Source organism: Nuphar pumila, chromosome 1 (genome assembly GCF_984573655.1).
Source record: "Nuphar pumila chromosome 1, dmNupPumi1.hap1.1, whole genome shotgun sequence".
NCBI lineage: Eukaryota > Viridiplantae > Streptophyta > Magnoliopsida > Nymphaeales > Nymphaeaceae > Nuphar > Nuphar pumila.
In genome coordinates, this window is record NC_143249.1 from 87736834 (window position 1) to 87757049 (window position 20216).

A 20216-nucleotide genomic window follows, 5' to 3' on the forward strand; every position below is an offset into this window, starting at 1 on the left:
AAGATCCAGGTGGAGAAGCTCTAAAGGTCTTTTACTTGAAATGATATTTTTTGATTTGAAAGATGATTTAGACAGTTTTCCTAGTTGACATGCATCACAAAAATAATCCTTTTTAAAAGATATTTTGGGTAACCCATGTACTAACTTGTTTTTAGCTAATTTAGACATGTATTTGGAGTTGACATGACCCATTCTCATGTGCCATAAATGTTGAGTGTCATTATTAGCTATAAGGCAATGTTCAGTAATGTTTTCTAGGTATAATTCATATATATTATTTCTTCTTATACCTTTTAAGATGATGTTTTAGTTGGTGTCTGCTATGAGGCATGCATCATGATTAAAGCTAACATTATAACCTGTGTCACACATTTGACTAATACTTAGGAGGTTATGTTTTAAGCCTTTAACAAGGAGAACGTCTTTGATAAGAGGTTTATCAATGTTGCCAATATTACCAATACCAATTATCAAACCTTTGTTGTTATCTCCAAAGGTGACAGTTCCTCCTTCTTTATGATGAAGAACAACAAAAAGGTCTAGATGTCCTGTCATGTGTTTTGAACATCCACTGTCTAGTATCCATCTGTTCTTCCTTTTTGGAGCCTGCAAAACATTAAGTAAAACTTCTTTTTGGTACCCAGTCGGGTCCCTTTTTGTTAGACTTTGGAACCCATGTCCATTTGGATTTGGGTTTGTCTATAACTTTAGAGGAGTTCAAGGAATTAAAAATATAATACTCCTTTTTAGGTTCAGAAGAACCTTTGACAAAAGTGGTCTTTTGATTCATACAAGAAGGTTTGTTGATATGAGAGTAGCCAATACCATTCTTGTAGAAAGAGACTTTTTGAGAGTATAGGAGTTTATCCAAGTTCTCTTTTCCTTTAGTAAACTTGAAAACCGTTTTCATAAGGTTCTCAGTTTTACTTTTCAATTCTGAAATTTCTACTTGCAGATTTTTAGTCTTGGAGCTAGTAGAGGAGATTTCAGAAGTAATCAGAAATTTTTTCTTTTGTAACTCAAAATTTTCAATACTGAGTTTTTCATTTTTTAGGATAAGCTCTAGATTTTTAGATTTCAAATGTCTATTTTTGAGAATCGTTTTCCTTGATTCTTCAAAAAATTCCTGAAAAGCATTTTGAAGTTCTTCAAAGGAGAAATCAAGGGATTCACTTACAAAGCTTTCTGCCATGAAGCACATGTTGGCGATTTCTGCTTCATCATCGCTTGACTCTTCACTTGTGGATGGTTCTGAATCATCCCATTGAGCATGCAGAGCCTTTTTCTTGAAGAACTTATTCTTTGGTTCCTTAGTCTTGGATTTTCTTTTGAGAAGAGGACAGTCACGTCTCAAGTGACCTGGCTTATTACACTGATAGCACATGGAATCTTCCTTAGGGTCTTTTCTTTCCTTGTGCTTATTTAGAAGCCGGTTCCTTCTCATGAAGCGCTGGAATTTTCTGGCGAGTAGCGCAATTTCAGTTTCTTTTTCTGAGTCCTCATTCTCAGAAAGAGCTGAAAAGGCTAGAGTTTTCTTTAAAGGTTGTTTCTCTTCCCTTCTTTCCTTCATATGGACTTCATAGGCCATAAGATTGCCTATTAAGTCATCCAGGGTCAGCTTGGATAAATCTTGAGCTTCTTCAATAGCAGTAGTCTTTTTCTCCCAATCAGTTGTGAGAGATCTCAAGATTTTCTTCACCTTATCTGTCTGGGCATGAGTTACACCCAGAGATTTCAGATCGTTGGTGATGTTGGTGAATCTGGTGAACATCTCTGTGATGGGTTCATCTTTGTTCATTTTGAACAACTCATATTTTCTGACAAGAGATGAGATTTTGGCTTCTTTCACTTTGTTGGTTCCTTCATGAATAACCTCTAGAGAATGCCAAATATCATATGCAGATTCACATATAGATATTCTATTGAATTCATTCTGATCAATGTCACAATATAAGGCATTCATAGCCTTTGCATTTAGATTTGCCTTTTTCTTTTCTTCATCAGACCATAAGCTATAGTCTGCGGATGGAGATGTGTATGGATGCTCAACAATTTTCCATACAGCAAAATCTATGGACTTGAGAAATATAGTCATTCTGCATTTCCAGTATCCATAGTTGGAGCCATTGAAGAAAGGAGGACGAGATGCGTGTTGACCTTCAATATCACGAGCATAAGAGGTAGATGCCATTTGTGTTGAAAGACTTGTTATGTCGAAACCAGCAAACCTGCTCTGATACCAAATGAAATTCCACTAGAGGGGGGTGAATAGTGAAATACTAAATAGATCGATAAATTAAAAATATAATGCGATAAAGGCACAACACATAAACACAGAATATATACTGGTTCGGTCAAAACCCTGACCTACATCCAGTCCCCAAGCAAACCACTTAGGCTTTCCACTATAACATCCGAGTTACCGGATAAATAGTACAACACCCTCTTCATCAGAGGTCTTCTTCTCTCAACAGAGAAGGGGCACACCATCTTCCACAGAGGTCTTTTTCTCTCAACAGAGAAGGGGAACACCCTCTTTCACAGAGATCTTCTTCTCTCAACAGAGAAGGACAGCACCCTCTTTCTCAGAGGTCTACTTCTTTCAACAAAAAAGGAATACAGTGAATAACAGAAAGTTACAATACTTCCTATAGAACCTTCAGAATGATATGAATGCACGAATGAAGGATTCTCAGAATGTTCTGTTCTTTTCACTCAGAAGATACTCTTTGTCAAAGAGCTATTCTTGACTTTTTCTCTTTCTTTTCTCTTTCTTTTTCTAGGCTCTTTTTCAAATATCGAATAGGAATTTTTCTCGTTGTAAGCTCACATGTCCATGTCGAATAAGTTATTTGATTTGTGTTTATATAGCCTTTAGAAAAATAGTCGTTCCCTTTTTGAAATGATAGTCTTTTTGAGATGTGAGATGTCAAGTCATTTCAAAAAACATCTTTATGGATTTTCGAAAAAGTCTTCTTTCCATAAAAGTAATATTTGGGGTACACTAGTCGTTGTAACCTTTTAGGTATGATATATTTTATGTAAAAAGTCTATTTCTTACAATAGTACATTGAACGTTGGATTTGTAGGCCATCATGTTGTTTTGTCTTTATACTAATTAATGATTTGTAGTACTAAAGTATTTTATTTAGAAATTGTCACTTCTTTACTTAAATGAGTGTAAGTACAATAAATGCTTTGAGATCTTTATTTGTACATAGTCATATCAAGAGTTTTCTTTATGATGTGTTTTTCAATGTCTACAGAGAGAATGAAGACTCTAAGCAAGTCGACATTCTTGAGTAGGATTAAACTAGTTATTTAAAAAGATCTTTAGAGGAGGTATTTAATGTTTTACAAAGATAATGATGACTTCAAGTAAGTCGACATCTTTGAGTTGTAAAAAGGTAACTAAAGTCTTTTCAAAACATATTATATTTGTTTTTCTTTGTCTAGCCGATTTCTATGTTTTGTCTTTTTCTTACTTATTTAAAATCATTACTTTTCAAGTTGTCTTGTACATGATAGAAGGTACAATTATTACTTTTTGAAATCATGTCAAAATACCTTTTTCATAAAGGGTTGTAAGAAGGTACAATTATTGGTTTTCAAAAAGGAGCTTTTTGAAACGATCGTATACTTTTATGAAATATAGCTTTTGGGAATGAGTGACTTTTATGTAATATGCAATATGCAAGCTTCTGAAGGTTCTGTTACATATGACTCTAAAGAAAAAAAATCTTCATCTTGAGGAAGCCGATCTCTTTAGATGATCTTTAGGAATGCATGGCTCATCAAGCTTTTTCTTCAAGGAGTAAAATTGCACCACGGTTGTACTTGAACAGGGGGTCTCCATCCTTTTTGGGTGAGATATCCTTGCATCAAATACTCGTTAGATTTATGACAAAACATATCCAGTCATAATATAACATTTTTCAAGAAGACATATTATCATATCATATAAAATCAAATATGACAGTGTATCATATTATGTGTCATCAAAATATAGTTTCTCAACACCGTCCATCGCTTACACTCGCAGACGCCAGCAAGCTTGCAACTCTCAAAGGTAGGGGAAAATTGCACAGAGGACTTGGACAATTGAATTGAGTTCAATTAACTAAAAAGGACAATTAAATATATATATATATATATATATATATATATATATATATATATATATATCATATATATATTTTTACGAGTATGCATTTAACTCAAGGACGTGGTTTCGCGATCCTTGTCCTTTACTATGCCGTTGTGCATCACGCAAAGGTTCTGCGTTGCACTCCTGCTTATAGTTCCTTCACTTTGCTGTCGTGCATCGCATAAAGGTTCTGCGCTGCACTCTTTCTTACAGCCATTACTTTGTCATCGCGTATCGCACAAAGGTTATGTGTTGCATTCTTGCTTACAGTTTTTACCTGCCGTTGCGCGTTGTGCCGAGGGTTTGCGTTGCACTTCTACTTACCGCCTTTACTTTGCCGTCGCGCTTTGCGCTTAGGCTCTTGCTTTTGCATATGTGTTGGTATTGCCTTGCTATTGCAGATGATGTGGAGGTTCTTGCTCTTTGCGTATGCCTTAAAGGCATCCTCGTGGACGATGCAAGGGGCATTTACCACTCTCCCTCTTGCGACAAGAGTTCAGTCGGGAGCGAGCAACACATCCTTATCTAAGGAAAGGGATACCTCGCAAGGATCCTGGCTCTTCATGTGCGCAGTCCTGTAGAGTCGACTTGAGATTTTAGGGAGCTACGCAAAAACATCAAAGACTGCTCCAAATCGAAGCATTTGGAAGGATGTGACTGGCTGGTTCTGCTCGCCTTTTTGGCATATCTCGGGTGATCCCGAATTGGGGGTTCAAGCGAACTTCTTAGCGGGTGTTCTGTTGAGAAACCCGTATCCCGTCTATCGAGGCCGGTATCGAGTCATGCGAGACATGTAGATACCCCGATAGCGGATGTGATTCGAGATAATCACATGCATAATGTTGGCACAAGGTACTGCTGTTTCAAAAGATAGAGTAAAGTTGATAAACTTTACATCTTTGTGAAACACTCTTGTTGAGGCTTCTATTGAGGAGCTATACCCCCTTCATCCTAGAGTACTTGTAGTCGTGCAAGACACGTCTAGTACTGCGATGATCGGATGAGATGGTCGTGCGACCTCAAAAAACGCAAAATGCAAAATGCTGTAATCACATAAATGACCTCACATTCGCCTTCACAGGCAAGATGCTCGAGTGGTTTAAAGACTGCAACATAGAATGGGTCGTTAGTTAAGCAACCCCTAACGCACCCATTCACTTTTGGTTGTCTGTCAAGGGAGAGGACATATCAATACAAAACTCCAATGGATAGGTTGTTAACAACCACCTCACGGGCAATGATTAGGCCTCCACAGTCATTGGAGTTAAGGGGAAAGGGGCTACAATAGTTAGCTCAAGACTTTTGCAGAAGTTGGATGCATCCGTGGCACTGCTTTTCAGCCTCTGGGGAATCCTCTCTTGGCTAAAGCCGTCCTCTTTGGAGCGGACTCAACTAGCTATTCGGGTTATTGAAAATACATAGAATAGCAGATGCCTGAACTAGTCTCAGTTGTTTCTACGTTTTGCCTGCGCGTACCCGCTGACCAGTAATTATCGAAACATAAAGTCTGTTCACACTGGTCGATCGCTTGCTTGCTCGGTAGTTCAGTATGCTACTCGTTGAGCTGTGCACGCCTGTTGAGGCATTACTCTAGTTGGTTAAACTCCTTACGCAGTTTTTTGCGGAGTAATGAGGAGCTTCTCATACTAGTTAAATGCTTATAATAATAGCATTATGTCAGTTGCTACATATTAGCATGTGACTTGCTTTATCCCTTGGTCGAACTGTTTGGTGCTTATTGTAGCGTAGCACCTGTTGGCTTGCATCTCTTATGATTGATGTGATTGTATACAACTCGTACTCTACGAACTGGTGGCAACTAGGATTGTTGTGGCCGCTTGTCTTATAAGCTGCTTACATATTGTGATAAAACTGTTGTCGTATGACTGCTTATGAATGACTTGCGATGCAATGGTTTATGCCTTACGATTAATTTAATTATTTGTTGATGGACTGAACCATTTGAAGGTAATTGTATGTTTTATGAGCATTGTTATGAGTGCTCGTCTTATTCAGTTGTTTTGTTTGGCTGACGGGTAGAGTTAGTTACTCTTCGCCCATAGAATCAACTGGATTGCCATATCTGCCTATTCTCATGTGTCATTTATGCATGCTTTGAGGTCCTATTTGAGGATTACAATATTCCTTATGGCAATAACATGATGCGTAGGACTATATGCTTATATGTGAAATGATACGATGCATATTGCTGATATGCATGCTTGTGCCCATATTGTGGCTACTGACCCCGAGACGGTCAATGGTTTAGAGCAGTCGATTATTGATGCATGTATCACTGAGTGGGGTGTCTGTCGAGGGCCTGATCTCCAAAGGATTATCTGCGAGGGCGTGTATGATCAAGACTAGGTACCCGGCTAGAGTGGTAGATTCTTTGTGAGGATGTACATTGTCCACGAACGGGTAGCCGCAAAGACGGTGAAGTCCTGTGAGGAAGTGTATGGTCCAACACCAGATATACCATCTAGGGTGGAATTCCTTGTGAGGTTATACATTTCCCAGACCAGGTGATCCGACGTTGATCTTGTTGTTTGTAATAGTGGCTATCGACCCTGAGAGTGGTCATTTGTGTTGATGCGTGTATCACAATGATTTTCATTGGATATGGCATTTGTTGGGGACCGGCTTCCCAAAGGTTTTGCAGTGGGGGTATGTATTATCAAGATCAGGTGACCCGGCTAGTGTGGGAGATTCTCTGCGAGGACGTACACTGTCCATGAACGAGTAGCTGCAAAGACGGTGAACTCCTGTGAGGAAGTGTATGGTCCAAGATCAGGTATACCCTCTAGGGAGGTAAATCCTTGTCAGGTCGTATATCTCCCGGACCGAGCGATCCGACGTGGATCTTGTGTTTTTGCTTACCATAAAAAGTTATGGTGAGCTGTGATGATCTTCTGAGATTGTTTGTGATAGCCAACTATGAATTCATAGTTTTGGCTTTCTGTTTTAGCATGATTACATGCATGACTCAGGTGTGAGAATCAGATCGTTAGCGATTTGAGTTAGTGATTATGTTTTGGACCTTCTACGGAAGGGTGAGCTTTTTTTGAGAAAGTATGACGCCTTAGTGAGTCATAACAGGTGGCAGTTGGCCGCGTAAAGTTTTGAGAGATGATAATAGATTAAGGTTGTTCAGGACAAAGCGTTTGTTAGAAGTAGTGAGTGACAAACGATGTCCTGATGGTGATTAGATGCAGAGACCTTGTTCTAGGAACGAGAACAAGCTTGTTGCATGGTGGTTCGCAGCCTACGATCAATTGAATCGTATGCTGCGTTTGTCAGTTGCACTGCTTACTTGCTTTGAATTGCTTACTTGCTTTGAACTGCTTACTGTTTGCACTACTTATGCATTTGCACTGCTGACTCGCTTGCACTACTTACTCGCTTGCACTACTTACTCGCTCGCACTACTTATTTGCTTGTACTACTTACGCGTTTGCACTATTCACCTGCTTGCATTGCTTACCTGTTTAACTACATATCTGCTTTAAACTGCATAACCTACTGAATTGAATGTACTTAATTCAGTTTCTTGTGGTCTCTCTTGTGCACCTACTAGTTTTTCGTGAAACTAACCCATTCTATGGGTACAGGTGATGATTAGTTACACTACGGGCGATGGCGCGATTGCAAGATGACTTCAAGACTTCTTCTTCCTGCTCTTAGCTCGCGTCCTGGATGCTTGGGTTTGTATCAGATTTCCTTTAGGATATCCGAATCTTGTGAATTTTGGTTCTTTTAGCTAACGTGCCCAAAGTGTTCAGCTTGCCTTATTCAAAAGAAAAATCTTCCGCTGATTTCATAAACAAACTCTAAAGGAAAGAGATATTTCTAGTCTCTTGCCTGTTTTTCTGAAAAGGTTCGCAAGTTTGAAATTTGGGGCGTTACAACTTGGTATCAGAGCTAAGAAAGCAAGGATTCTTGACCATTGAGCATCCGCATCGCGCTGTGAGTATACCTTTCCTCTTGCTTTATAGATGTTTTTAGCGTTGTTAAGCTAAGTGGCTTGACATGTTATGCTTATGTACCAGCATTGTTGGGTTTTTTGTAAACTACTCATGTTACGCATGAATAGTACAAATGTTTTTGGCTTCTTTTTCGAGTTTCCTCAGATTTTGATCTTTGGTATCCCTTGTTTACATCAAGGATGGTAAAGAACTCGAACAAAGATTCGGCTGACGAATGGTCAAATATTAGGAAAAATTACCCTGACTTGTATTTTTACTAATGTAGGCCAAGGTAATTTCGCGGACGAAATTCTTTTAAGGAGGGTAGGATGTAATAAACTGGAAAAAAAAATTTTAAGCTTGGACTCGGGTCGGATCCGGACCCAGACCCGAAAGGGAGGCACCGCCTCCCGTGTCTTTTGACGACAGAGAGGCAGGGGTTTCAAAGAGAACCCCCGCCCCCCTTTCTTCCTCTCTCGTTCTATCTCCCCGACTCGGTTCTGCACTCTCTCTTGCTGGAGACCCCTATCGACCCGCCGCCACCTGCGACCTCCCTCCGACGCCGACGCTACCTCCGTCGGTGACCACCAGGTATGCGTCTCTCCCTCTTCTTCTCCTCTTTCGTTTGCCACACTTTCTCCCCTTCCCTCTCCTTGCTACGATCTCTCGACTCATCGAAAGACCATTATGCCGAGAGCCTGCTCGAGTCTCCCCTCTGCGACCTTGCTGGCGACACTCGCACGCCGACGACCTTTCCTCAGGCGACCCCCTTCAGGTATATGCCGCTCCTCTCCTCCTATTTTCTTCTCCTTTTTAGTCGGCACGTCGGCAAGGGCGACGCCCCCTGTCGCCTGTGTTCGACTGGTTGGCATGGGCAAAAGCCTCTGCCTCTCGCCTTTTGAAGAGCCGGCAGGGGGCGACGCCCCCCCTGCCGCCTGTTTTTGCCTAGTCAACAGGGGTTTCCAACCCCTGTCCCTCTCTCCCCATCTTCTTTTCCTCTAAAAAACGACAGGGGCCTTTGGCCCTTGTCTTGTTTCGTTGTTAAGCAGGCCGACATGGGCCTTTGGCCCCTGCCTCCTCTTCCAAAAGTTGCAGGGGGGCTCCTGCGTCTCTCTTTCTCTCTGCTAATTTTCCTAGCAGGGGCCATCGACCCCTCCCTTTTTATTGTTCCAGCAGGGGCTGAAGGCCCCTGCCCCTTTTTCGGTTCCCCTAATTAGGTGCGCAGGGGAGGGTTCGACCCTCCCTGCCTCTGTCTATCGTAGGGAGGGGCTCGAATCCTCCCTGCCTTCGATCTTCGCAGAAGAGGGCTCGACCCTCCCTGCCTTCGTACCATGCAGGAGGGGCCAAGCCCCTCCCTGCTTACTGTTACGGTAGGGGAGGGGGCCGAGCCCCTCCTTGCTACTTGTTACGGCAGGGGAGGGGGCTGAGCCCCTCCCTGCTCCCTCTTCTCAGGCGTCAGGCAGAGGCTTCGCCCCCTGCTTGTTTGCGTGTTCGACCGGCAGAGGCCAAGCCTTTGCCTCTTTGTGTATTCGGCAGTTAGGGGCAAAGCCTCCTGCCTCCTCCTTTGTGCTAACGGGTGGGGGCTTGACCCCCTGTCTCTTTGCTCATCTGGCAAGCAGGGCAACGCCTCGGCCTCCCTGTTGCTTGGTGATAACATGTCAGTAGGGACTCGTGGCCATGCCTCTGCTTCTTGCGCCTATAGCAGGTGCGCATGTGAACGATGCCCCTGCCTCTGCTTCCTTTACGTGAGGACGATGACAGTGCCCCTGACCTTCTATTTTTGGTATTAGCTTACTAAGATTGTTACTTTTGCAGCTCGTGCGATGGATCCTACTCGCGCTCCGCGACCCGAGCCGTCCATTGCTTACACTCGCAGACGCCAGCAAGCTTGCAACTCTCAAAGGTAGGGGAAAATTGCACAGAGGACTTGGACAATTGAATTGAGTTCAATTAACTAAAAACGACAATTAAATATATATATATATATATATATATATATATATATATATATATCATTTATATATTTTTACGAGTATGCATTTAACTCAAGGACGCGGTTTCGCGATCCTTGTCCTTTACTGTGCCGTCGTGCATCACGCAAAGGTTCTGCGTTGCACTCCTGCTTATAGTTCCTTCACTTTGCTATCGTGCATCACATAAAGGTTCTGCGCTGCACTCTTGCTTACAACCTTTACTTTGTCGTCGCGCATCGCACAAAGGTTCTGTGTTGCACTCTTGCTTACAGTCTTTACCTACCGTTGCACGTTGTTTCGAGGGTTTGCGTTGCACTTCTACTCACAGCCTTTACTTTGCCGTCGCGCTTTGCGCTTAGGCTCTTGCTTTTACATATGTGTTGGTATTGCCTTGCTATTGCAGATGACGTGCAAGTTCTTGCTCTTTGCGTATGCCTTAAAGGCATCCACGTGGAGGATGCAAGGGGCATTTACAACTCTCCCTCTTGCGACAAGAGTTCAGTCGGGAGCGAGCAACACATCCTCATCTAAGGAAAGGGATGCCTCGCAAGGATCCTGGCTCTTCGTGTGCGCAGTCCTGCAGAGTCGACTTGAGATTTTAGGGAGCTATGCAAAAACATCAAAGACTGCTCCAAATCGAAGCATTTGGAAGGATGTGACTGGCTGGTTCTGCTCGCCTTTTTGGCATATCTCGGGTGATCTCGAATTGTGGGTTCAAGCGAACTTCTTAGCGGGTGTTCTGTTGAGAAACCCGTATCTCTTCTATCGAGGCTGGTATCGAGTCATGCGAGACATGTAGATACCCCGATAGCGGATGTGATTCGAGATAATCACATGCATAATGTTGCCACAAGGTACTGTTGTTTCAAAAGACAGAGTAAAGTTGATAAACTTTACATCTTTGTGAAACACTCCTGTTGAGGCTTCTATTGAGGAGCTATACCCCCTTCATCCTAGAGTACTTGTAGTCGTGCAGGACACGTCTAGTACTGCGATGATCGGATGAGATGGTCGTGCGACCTTAAAAAACGCAAATTGCAAAATGCTGTAATCACATAAATGACCTCACATTCGCCTTCACAGGCAAGATGCTCGAGTGGTTTAAAGACCGCAACATTGAATGGGTCGTTAGTTAAGCAACCCCTAACGCACCCATTCACTTCTGGTTGTCTGTCAAGGGAGAGGACATATCAGTACAAAACTCCAATGGACAGGTTGTTAACAACCACCTCACGGGCAATGATTCAGCCTCCACAGTCATTGGAGTTAATGGGAAAGGGGCTACAATTGTTAGCTCAAGACTTTTGCAGAAGTTGGATGCATCCGTGGCACTGCTTTTCAGCCTCTGGGGAATCCTCTCTTGGCTAAAGCCGTCCTCTTTGGAGCGGACTCAACTAGCTATTCGGGTTATTGAAAATACATAGAATAGCAGATGCCTGAACTAGTCTCAGTTGTTTCTACGTTTTGCCTGCGCGTACCCGCTGACCAGTAATTATCGAAACATAAAGTCTGTTCACACTGGTCGATCGCTTGCTTGCTCGGTAGTTCAGTATGCTACTCGTTGAGCTGTGCACGCCTGTTGAGGCATTACTCTAGTTGGTTAAACTCCTTACGCAGTTTTTTGCGGAGTAATGAGGAGCTTCTCATACTAGTTAAATGCTTATAATAATAGCATTATGCCAGTTGCTACATATTAGCATGTGACTTGCTTTATCCCTTGGTCGAACTGTTTGGTGCTTATTGTAGCGTAGCACCTGTTGGCTTGCATCTCTTATGATTGATGTAATTGTATACAGCTCGTACTCTACGAACTGGTGGCAACTAGGATTGTTGTGGCCGCTTGCCTTATAAGCTGCTTACATATTGTGATAAAACTGTTGTCGTATGATTCCTTATGAATGACTTGTGATGCAATGGTTTATGCCTTACGATTAATTTAATTACTTGTTGATGGACTGAACCATTTGATGGTAATTTTATGTTTTACGAGCATTGTTATGAGTGCTCGTCTTATTCAGTTGTTTTGTTTTGCTGACGGGTAGAGTTAGTTACTCTTCGCCCATAGAATCAACTGGATTGCCATATCTGCGTGTTCTCATGTGTCGTTTACGCATGCTTTGATGTCCTATTTGAGGATTGCAATATTCCTTGTGGCAATAACACAATGCGTAGGGCTATATGCTTCTATGTGAAGTGATACGATGCATATTGCTGATATGCATGCTTGTGCCCATATTGTGGCTACTGACCCCGAGGCGGTCAATGGTTCAGAGCAGTCAATTATTGATGCATGTGTCACTGAGTGGGGTGTCTGTCGAGGGCCTGATCTCCAAAGGATTATCTGCGAAGGCGTGTATGATCAAGACTATGTACCTGACTAGAGTGGTAGATTCTTTGTGAGGATGTACATTGTCCATGAAGGGGTAGCCGCAAAGACGGTGAACTCCTGTGAGGAAGTGTATGGTCCAAGACAAGGTATACCATCAAGGGCGGAATTCCTTGTAAGGTTATACATTTCCCAGACCAGGTGATCCGACGTTGATCTTGTTGATTGTAATAGTGGTTATCGACCCTGAGAGTGGTCATTTGTGTTGATGCATGCATCACAATGATTTTAATTGGATATGGCATTTGTTGGGGATCGGCTTCCCAATGGTTTCGCTGTGGGGGTATGTATCATCAAGATCAGGTGACCCGGCTAGAGTGGGAGATTCTCTGCGAGGACGTACACTGTCCACGAACGGGTAGCCGCAAAGATGGTGAACTCCTGTGAGGAAGTGTATGGTCCAAGATCAGGTATACCCTCTAGGGCGGTAATTCCTTGTCAGGTCGTATATCTTCCGGACCGAGCGATCCGACGTGGATCTTGTGTTTTTGCTTACCATAAAAAGTTATGGTGAGCTGTGATGATCTTCTGAGTTTGTTTGTGATAGCCAACTATGAATTCATAGTTTCGGCTTTCTGTTTTAGCATGATTACATGCATGACTCAAGTGGGAGAATCAGATCGTTAGCGATTTGAGTTAGTGATTATGTTTTGGACCTTCTATGGAAGGGTGAGATTTTTTTGAGAAAGTATGACGCCTTAGTGAGTCATAACAGGTGGCAGTTGGCCGCGTAAGGTTTTGAGAGATGAGAATATATTAAGGTTGTTCAGGACAAAGCGTTTATTAGAAGTAGTGAGTGACAAACGATGTCCTGATGGTGATTAGATGCAGAGACCTTGTTCTAGGAACGAGAACAAGCTTGTTGCGTGGTGGTTCGCATCCTACGATCAATTGAATCATATGCTATGTTTGTCAGTTGCACTGCCTACTTGCTTTGAATTGCTTACTTGCTTTGAACTGCTTACTATTTGCACTACTTACGCATTTGCACTGCTGACTCGCTTGCACTACTTACTCGCTCGCACTACTTATTTGCTTGTACTACTTACGCGTTTTCACTATTTACCTGCTTGCATTGCTTACCTGTTTAACTACATATCTGCTTTAAACTGCGTAACCTACTTAATTAAATGTACTTAATTCAGTTTCTTGTGGTCTCTCTTGTGCACCTACTAGTTTTTCGCGAAACTAACCCATTCTATGGGTACAGGTGATGATTAGGTACACTACGAGCGATGGCGCGATTGCAAGATGACTTCAAGACTTCTTCTTCCTGCTCTTAGCTCGCGTCCTGGACGCTTGGGTTTGTATCGAATTTCCCTTAGGATATCTGAATCTTGTGAATTTTGGTTCTTTTAGCTAACGTGCCCAAAGTGTTCAGCTTGCCTTATTCAAAAGAAAAATCTTCCACTGATTTCATAAACAAACTCTGAAGGAAAGAGATATTTCTAGTCTCTTGCCTGTTTTTCTGAAAAGGTTCGCAAGTGTGAAATTTTGGGCATTACACATACATTTCTATCAACCCCAGATTTAACAAATATCAAAACAAAGGATAAGATCTAGAATATTCTCAATATAGACTTTCAAACTCAAGCCATATACAAGCGAGTATGAATCATCCAATCTAAGGGAAGATAAACCAACAATGGCTCACAAGTATGTGATGCGACTTTTTTAATAGAGCATTTTAAAAAGGTATTTTCAATAAAAACATTTGTGCAAACCGTGCATCAAATAATAAAAACCGGTTCACACTAGTAGTGAAGTCCGGGTCGATCTCAGGGAACAGAAAAATACTTTGTATTCAAGCAAACACTTAACTACTATTTATTATAAAAAGCAAAAAAGAATTAATTAAATAAATAACTAAGAGAGTGTTGCCTCTGCAGAGGGCTTAAACAAATAAATAAAGTGGCTTATTACAAACCCAAATAAATAAATAAATTTCTAATTTAAAAATAAGAGAAAAAGTCTTCAATGCTTGAGCTTCTTGTCTCTTTTTATCATCTCCTGCTTGCTTCTTGTTGTTACTATAATCTTTCTTTTCTTTAGACGATTGCTTGGTTTCTTGAAGAGCTTTTTGAGGAGCTCAAAGGGTCTTTTGAGGAGACCTTTTGGGAACCTCAAAGGACACTTTTAGGGTACTTTTGAGGGCTTACCACATAATCAACTGCTTCCCTGCAAGAATAAAAAGATGAAACACAAAACAGAGAAAGAAGACTACGAAAAAATCACAGGTTAGTTTTGAGAAAAATCACAAAAATACTAAACAAACTATGAAATAACACTATACTACAAGACAAAATAGTATAACTAATTTTATAACTAACATGAACTAAGTTATGAAACTAATTAACTAAAGGTCAAGTGAGACCTTGCAAAGAGTTTCCTTCTTTCTTTCTTTCTTTTTTTTCCACTTCAAAAAGGGAAGAAGGCTGAAAAAAAATGAAGAAGGAAAAGAGGAAAAGGAATTTTTTTTGCAACGATCACAAAAGTGGCGACCGTGATGGGACCCGTCTTCGTCTGATTGAATTAAATGCCTTTGCCTTTCTTAAAATTGTCTAAATCATTATTCTACAAATGTCAGCTTTATTTTCATGCAAACCTTAGGAGCCTAGACTCTGTCTCAGCTGACATAATGCATATAGGATTAAGTATGGTTTGGTAGGACCATGTTGAGGAGATTTATTCCATGCTCACTTAGACTTAGGTCTAAAATACAACTCTCCTCAATCTAGGGATTGAATGCAAACAATGTATGCAAGTCTGTGCTTCTTATGATTTTTCAAAATTCTATCTCTTTAGGACTTTGCATTAGAGCCATCTGGTTTATTGCATGTTGATCATATTTTCAAAACATCCCCACCTATATTGTCCCGGACTTCATGTTGTTGGGCTGTCTCACTGAACCATAGTTTAGAAAAGAGCCTCACAACTGGACCACTTATTTGGGTTAACACCCCCTGCCATGTACTAAGGGCAATAGTCTGAGGTATATCGGTAGGCTCTAAAGGATATTGGGAAACCATTACCCTAGAACCGAAGAATTATTCTTATGCCACATACTTCGAGCTTCGGCTTGAGTATATCAGCGTATCTTGATCGGAATCAGATGATCTAAACCCTAGAGTTAGGATTAAGGTCCTACAATCCTTTTCAAATATTGCATTTAGAGTCAGCTCTTAAAGAATGTTGTTCTGTGCATCATTACTTGTATAGCTTTGCCTCTTTTGTGGATATTATCTTGTAAATCCTCATTTAATTCACCTTTTCAAAACTTTGGATATTTTATTTCTAAATTTTCTTTATTTCTCAAGATCCAGGTTGTATATTTCTCTTTCTTTATTTCTTCATAATAATTTTCTAAAAACCCTAGATATTTCTTTAAGATTTCCCTATATTTATCAAAATCTAGTTATATATATATATATATATATATATTTCCTTTATTTCTTCAGAATAATTTTTAAACCCTAGATATTCCTTTTAAGATTTCCCTATATTTCTCAAAGTCTAGGTATATATTTCTCTCTCCATATTTCTTCAAAATTATTTTCTAAAAAACCCTAGATATTTGTTTTGAAATCTTCTTCTATTTTTCAAAGTCCAGGCGTATATTTTCCTTCTTTTGATATCTCTTTTATTTCTTTATCATAAATTTCAGAAAACCTTGGAAATCCTTTTTTAAGAAAAAAAAACTCTCCTTAGATTTTCAAAACTCCAGGTGTATTTTCTTTTTCTTTCTTCAATTTTCTGATCCTGCCTGCAATTTTTTAAATTTTAAATCTCTGACATCTATTTTCAAACCTTTCTTTCTTTCAGTGTATATTTTGATTCTATTTCAAAGATTCTTGTTTACCTTTTTCACAATAAAGTCTCTTTCATCAAGAGATGTCCTTTTCAAAGTAACATTTTTCTTCATATTCTAGTTGTTTCCTCTCACAGAGTAACAACACTATTTTTTTGATGACTTAATCCCTGGTAATGGGATATCATTTTTTTCAAAATTGCCAATTTGATTCTTTCTTTTGTCAAAATTTCCTCCAAAGTTTTTCTAAACAACCCATTTTGTCCTACAGAGAGCATTGGCATTGTTGTGTGGTTTAGACGAGATCAAAGACCGCGCCACTCTAACACATTAGTTACAAACAGTGAGTAAGAAATGGATTCTCTAAAGTCTGCCAGAGAGGGGGTTCATACCAGCAAGGATGAGATCGATCCCGCTATATATCAGTTGTTCAAAAAAATGATGGTTGAGATATTATCCGAACAAGCTGAAGCCAGTTTCAGAAAAGTTCCTGTTGAAGAAGAGGCACATATCACCTTCCCTATGAGCATCATTGACAACCACAACAATAGCAGCGCAGAAAGTTCTAAACCCAGCAACAGCAACAACAACAACAAAAGTAATCAAAGCAACAATTTAGAGGAGTCTAGGGGCCAGAAGAGAAAGTTTTATAAAATCCATGATAGACCTTTTCAATCCAGCCCTCAGTAAAAGGAAAAAAATCAAGGGAAGCCAAAACACAAAAACTGGAGCAATGATCAAGATTTCACTCTTTTAGATGAGCCTCTCGACAAAGTCCTTGAATACATGCTGACCAAAGGATTAGTCAGGCTCCCAAAAGCCACAGATTCTCCCACCATCATGGGAAGATTCATGAACCAGTTCTGCAGATTCCATTGGGCAGTAGGGCATGACACTGATCGTTGTTTTGTCTTCAAAAATATTGTTCAAAACTGCATTGATAAGAATCTCTCTGTTGAAGACAAAGAAAAAGAACATCCGGTAGCCCTAACCAAGCATGATCAGTCCAGCTCCCAGAAAAGGGTCAGTACTCAACAGAAATCAAGTAATCAAGAGAAGATAAAGCGTGATGGTTAGGGCTATGATCGCGAGTTTACTCCTTTAGGTCAGCCAATTGAGGAAATTCTTGGATACCTGCTCACGAAGGATATGATCAAACTTCCAAGGATTGTTGACCCTCCCGTCACCATGGAGAAATGGAAAGATTATTTCTGCAAGTTCCATCAAGCAATGGGGCACGATACCAAACGATGCTTCGTCCTCAAGAATATTGTATAGGACTACATTGACAAAGAGCTTTTGGTCCCACAAGAAGGAGATGAGCAGCTTACAGTCCTGACCAAGCCTTTCCCGGATCACTCAGATGAATGACAAATGCCAATGCCCTCTCGTTTCTGTCGTTTTTACTTTTTGTCAGGACGATATAGTCCTAGTTGTTTCCTTTTCAAGTTGTCATTTCTTTTAATGCATCAATGAAATCATCAACTTTTTCTTATCTCTAGGTTTTACTTTCTCTATGATCTCTTTAAATTCTCATGCGATATATATCTTGTAATGAATAATTTTTCCTTAAAAGTTTTTTCTTGCCTTTTTTCTTTTGCAAAATTCTTTTTATATTTTCCTGAATTCACAGGGATGCTCATTACCAATTCTAATTTTCTTATTTTTGTCGTTATGTTTCTTCTCAAAGAGCTTTCTTCAAATATTATTCTTCCTTCTTCGTTATACTGGGGCATTTTTTTTTATTATTTTATGAAAATTCATTTTTTAAAAAACCTATATGCAGGCAGGATCAAATAAAATCTCTCATTATTCCTTCTTCCCATTCAGAATAAAGGATAATCTTGAAATCTTTCATCATCTTTCAAACATTATCAATTTTCACCAATTTTATCAATCTTCACCAAATTTTCATCAACCTTTATCAATCTTTCGTCAACAATTTATAATCAATTTCCAACAATTCTTCATTAATTTCCAATAAATTCTCATCATGCCTTCAATTCCCCATTCAGGATAAGGGGATAATCCTGAAAGCAGACCACATACAACTGACTATGATGGTCCATTCAAATCATGAATTAAGAATCTTTCAGCAAGAATTTCCATTCTCCAAATTCAACCCACAAGTTGAACCCTTTTCCTTCTTAAATTGTGGTCCTTAGGCTGAGTCCCTTTTCGAACCAATGTCTCTCTCAAAATTGTGGTTCTTAGGATTGAATTCCTTTTGATCCAGTCTTTCATTAAGGATCCTAGCTCAATCAATCATTTTTAGATCTTCGGGTCACTCAGTTTTTCAAACAGACCTTTCAGATCAACCAATTTTTGCAATCTAACCTTCAAGTTACAATCTTGTCAAATATCTCCTAAAATCCAACTTTTAAGTTGGTCTAATTCTCATTGAAAGTTTTGAGTTCCGACTCGGGCTTTCTATCCCAAAAATCCAACTTTTAAGTTGGTCTGATTCTCATTTGAAAGTTTCAAGTTCTGACTTGGGCTTTCTATCCCCAAAATCCAACTCTTAAGTTGGTCTGATTTTCGTTGAAAGTTTCGAGTTTCGACTGAAGCTTTCTTTCCAAAAATCCAACTTTTGAGTTGGTTTGATTTCTCTTTAAAGTATTGAGTTCAGACTCAAAACTTTCTTTCATAAATCCAACTTCTGAGTTGAGCCTTCCTTCAAAATTCAGCTTTCCGGTTGGTCTCTTCCAAATTCAAACCTCAGGTTGACTCTCTTCAAATTCCTTTTATCAGTTTTCCTTTTAGGTTAAGGGATAAACCTACACCTCATCCTTCGAGGTATTTCCTTCTTCCCCTTCAGGATAAGGGATAATCCTGAAACCATCATGAACAATTCTAATTATAAACCATCTTGGATCAAAATTTTTGAATAAATCTCTCATCTTTGGAAGATTCATAATCTTCAAATTCAATTCATAACTTTTGTCGAACCCTCTCAAAATCTGACTTCCAGGTTGGAAAATTTTCCCTTTTTGAAGATCCGAGTTTCGACTCGGGTTTTCCTTCAAATTAATTTTCTTTTAAAGAACCGAGTTCCGACTCGGGTTTTTCTTCAAATTATTTTTCCTTTTGAAGATCCGAGTTTCGACTCGGGTTTTCCTTCAAATTAATTTTCTTTTAAGATCCGGGTTCCGACTTGGGTTTTTCTTTAAAATATTTTTCCTTTTGAAGATCCGAGTTCTGACTCAAGTTTTCCTTTAAATTAATTTTCTTTTAAGATCCGGGTTCCGACTCGGGTTTTTCTTCAAATTATTTTTCCTTTTGAAGATCTGAGTTCCGACTCGGGTTTTCCTTCAAATTAATTTTCTTTTAAGATCTGGGTTCCGACTCAGGTTTTTCTTCAAATTATTTTTCCTTTTGAAAATCCGAGTTTCGACTTAGGTTTTCCTCCAGATCAATTTTCTTTTAAGATCCGGGTTCCGACTTGGGTTTTTCTTCAAATTATTTTTTCTTTTGAAGATCCGAGTTCCGACTCGAGTTTTCCTTCAAATTAATTTTCTTTTAAGATTCGAGTTCTGACTCAGACTTCCTTTTAAAATCTGAACGCTCAAGTTGGACAAGTTTATCCTTGAAATATCCGAGTTCCGACTCAAGTTTTCCCTCAATTTAATTAAATTTTCCTTCAAAACCGGGTTCCGACTCGGATTTTCTTTCAAAACTGAGTTCTGACTCAGTCTTTTTTTCAGATTCAAGTTTCAACTCAGACTTATTTTCTTTTAGATCCCAACTTTAGGAAGGATCTCTTTTATCAAAAAGTCTGTCTTCGCACTGGTCTCACCCTCTCCACGGTTCTTAGGTTGAGTCCCTTTTAAACCAATTTCCTTTTGAGATACGGTCTGTAGGTTGAATTCCTTCTGATCCAATCTTTCTGTCACCAAATTCAATTTGTCAAATACCAAACATTTCTAAAATCAATTAT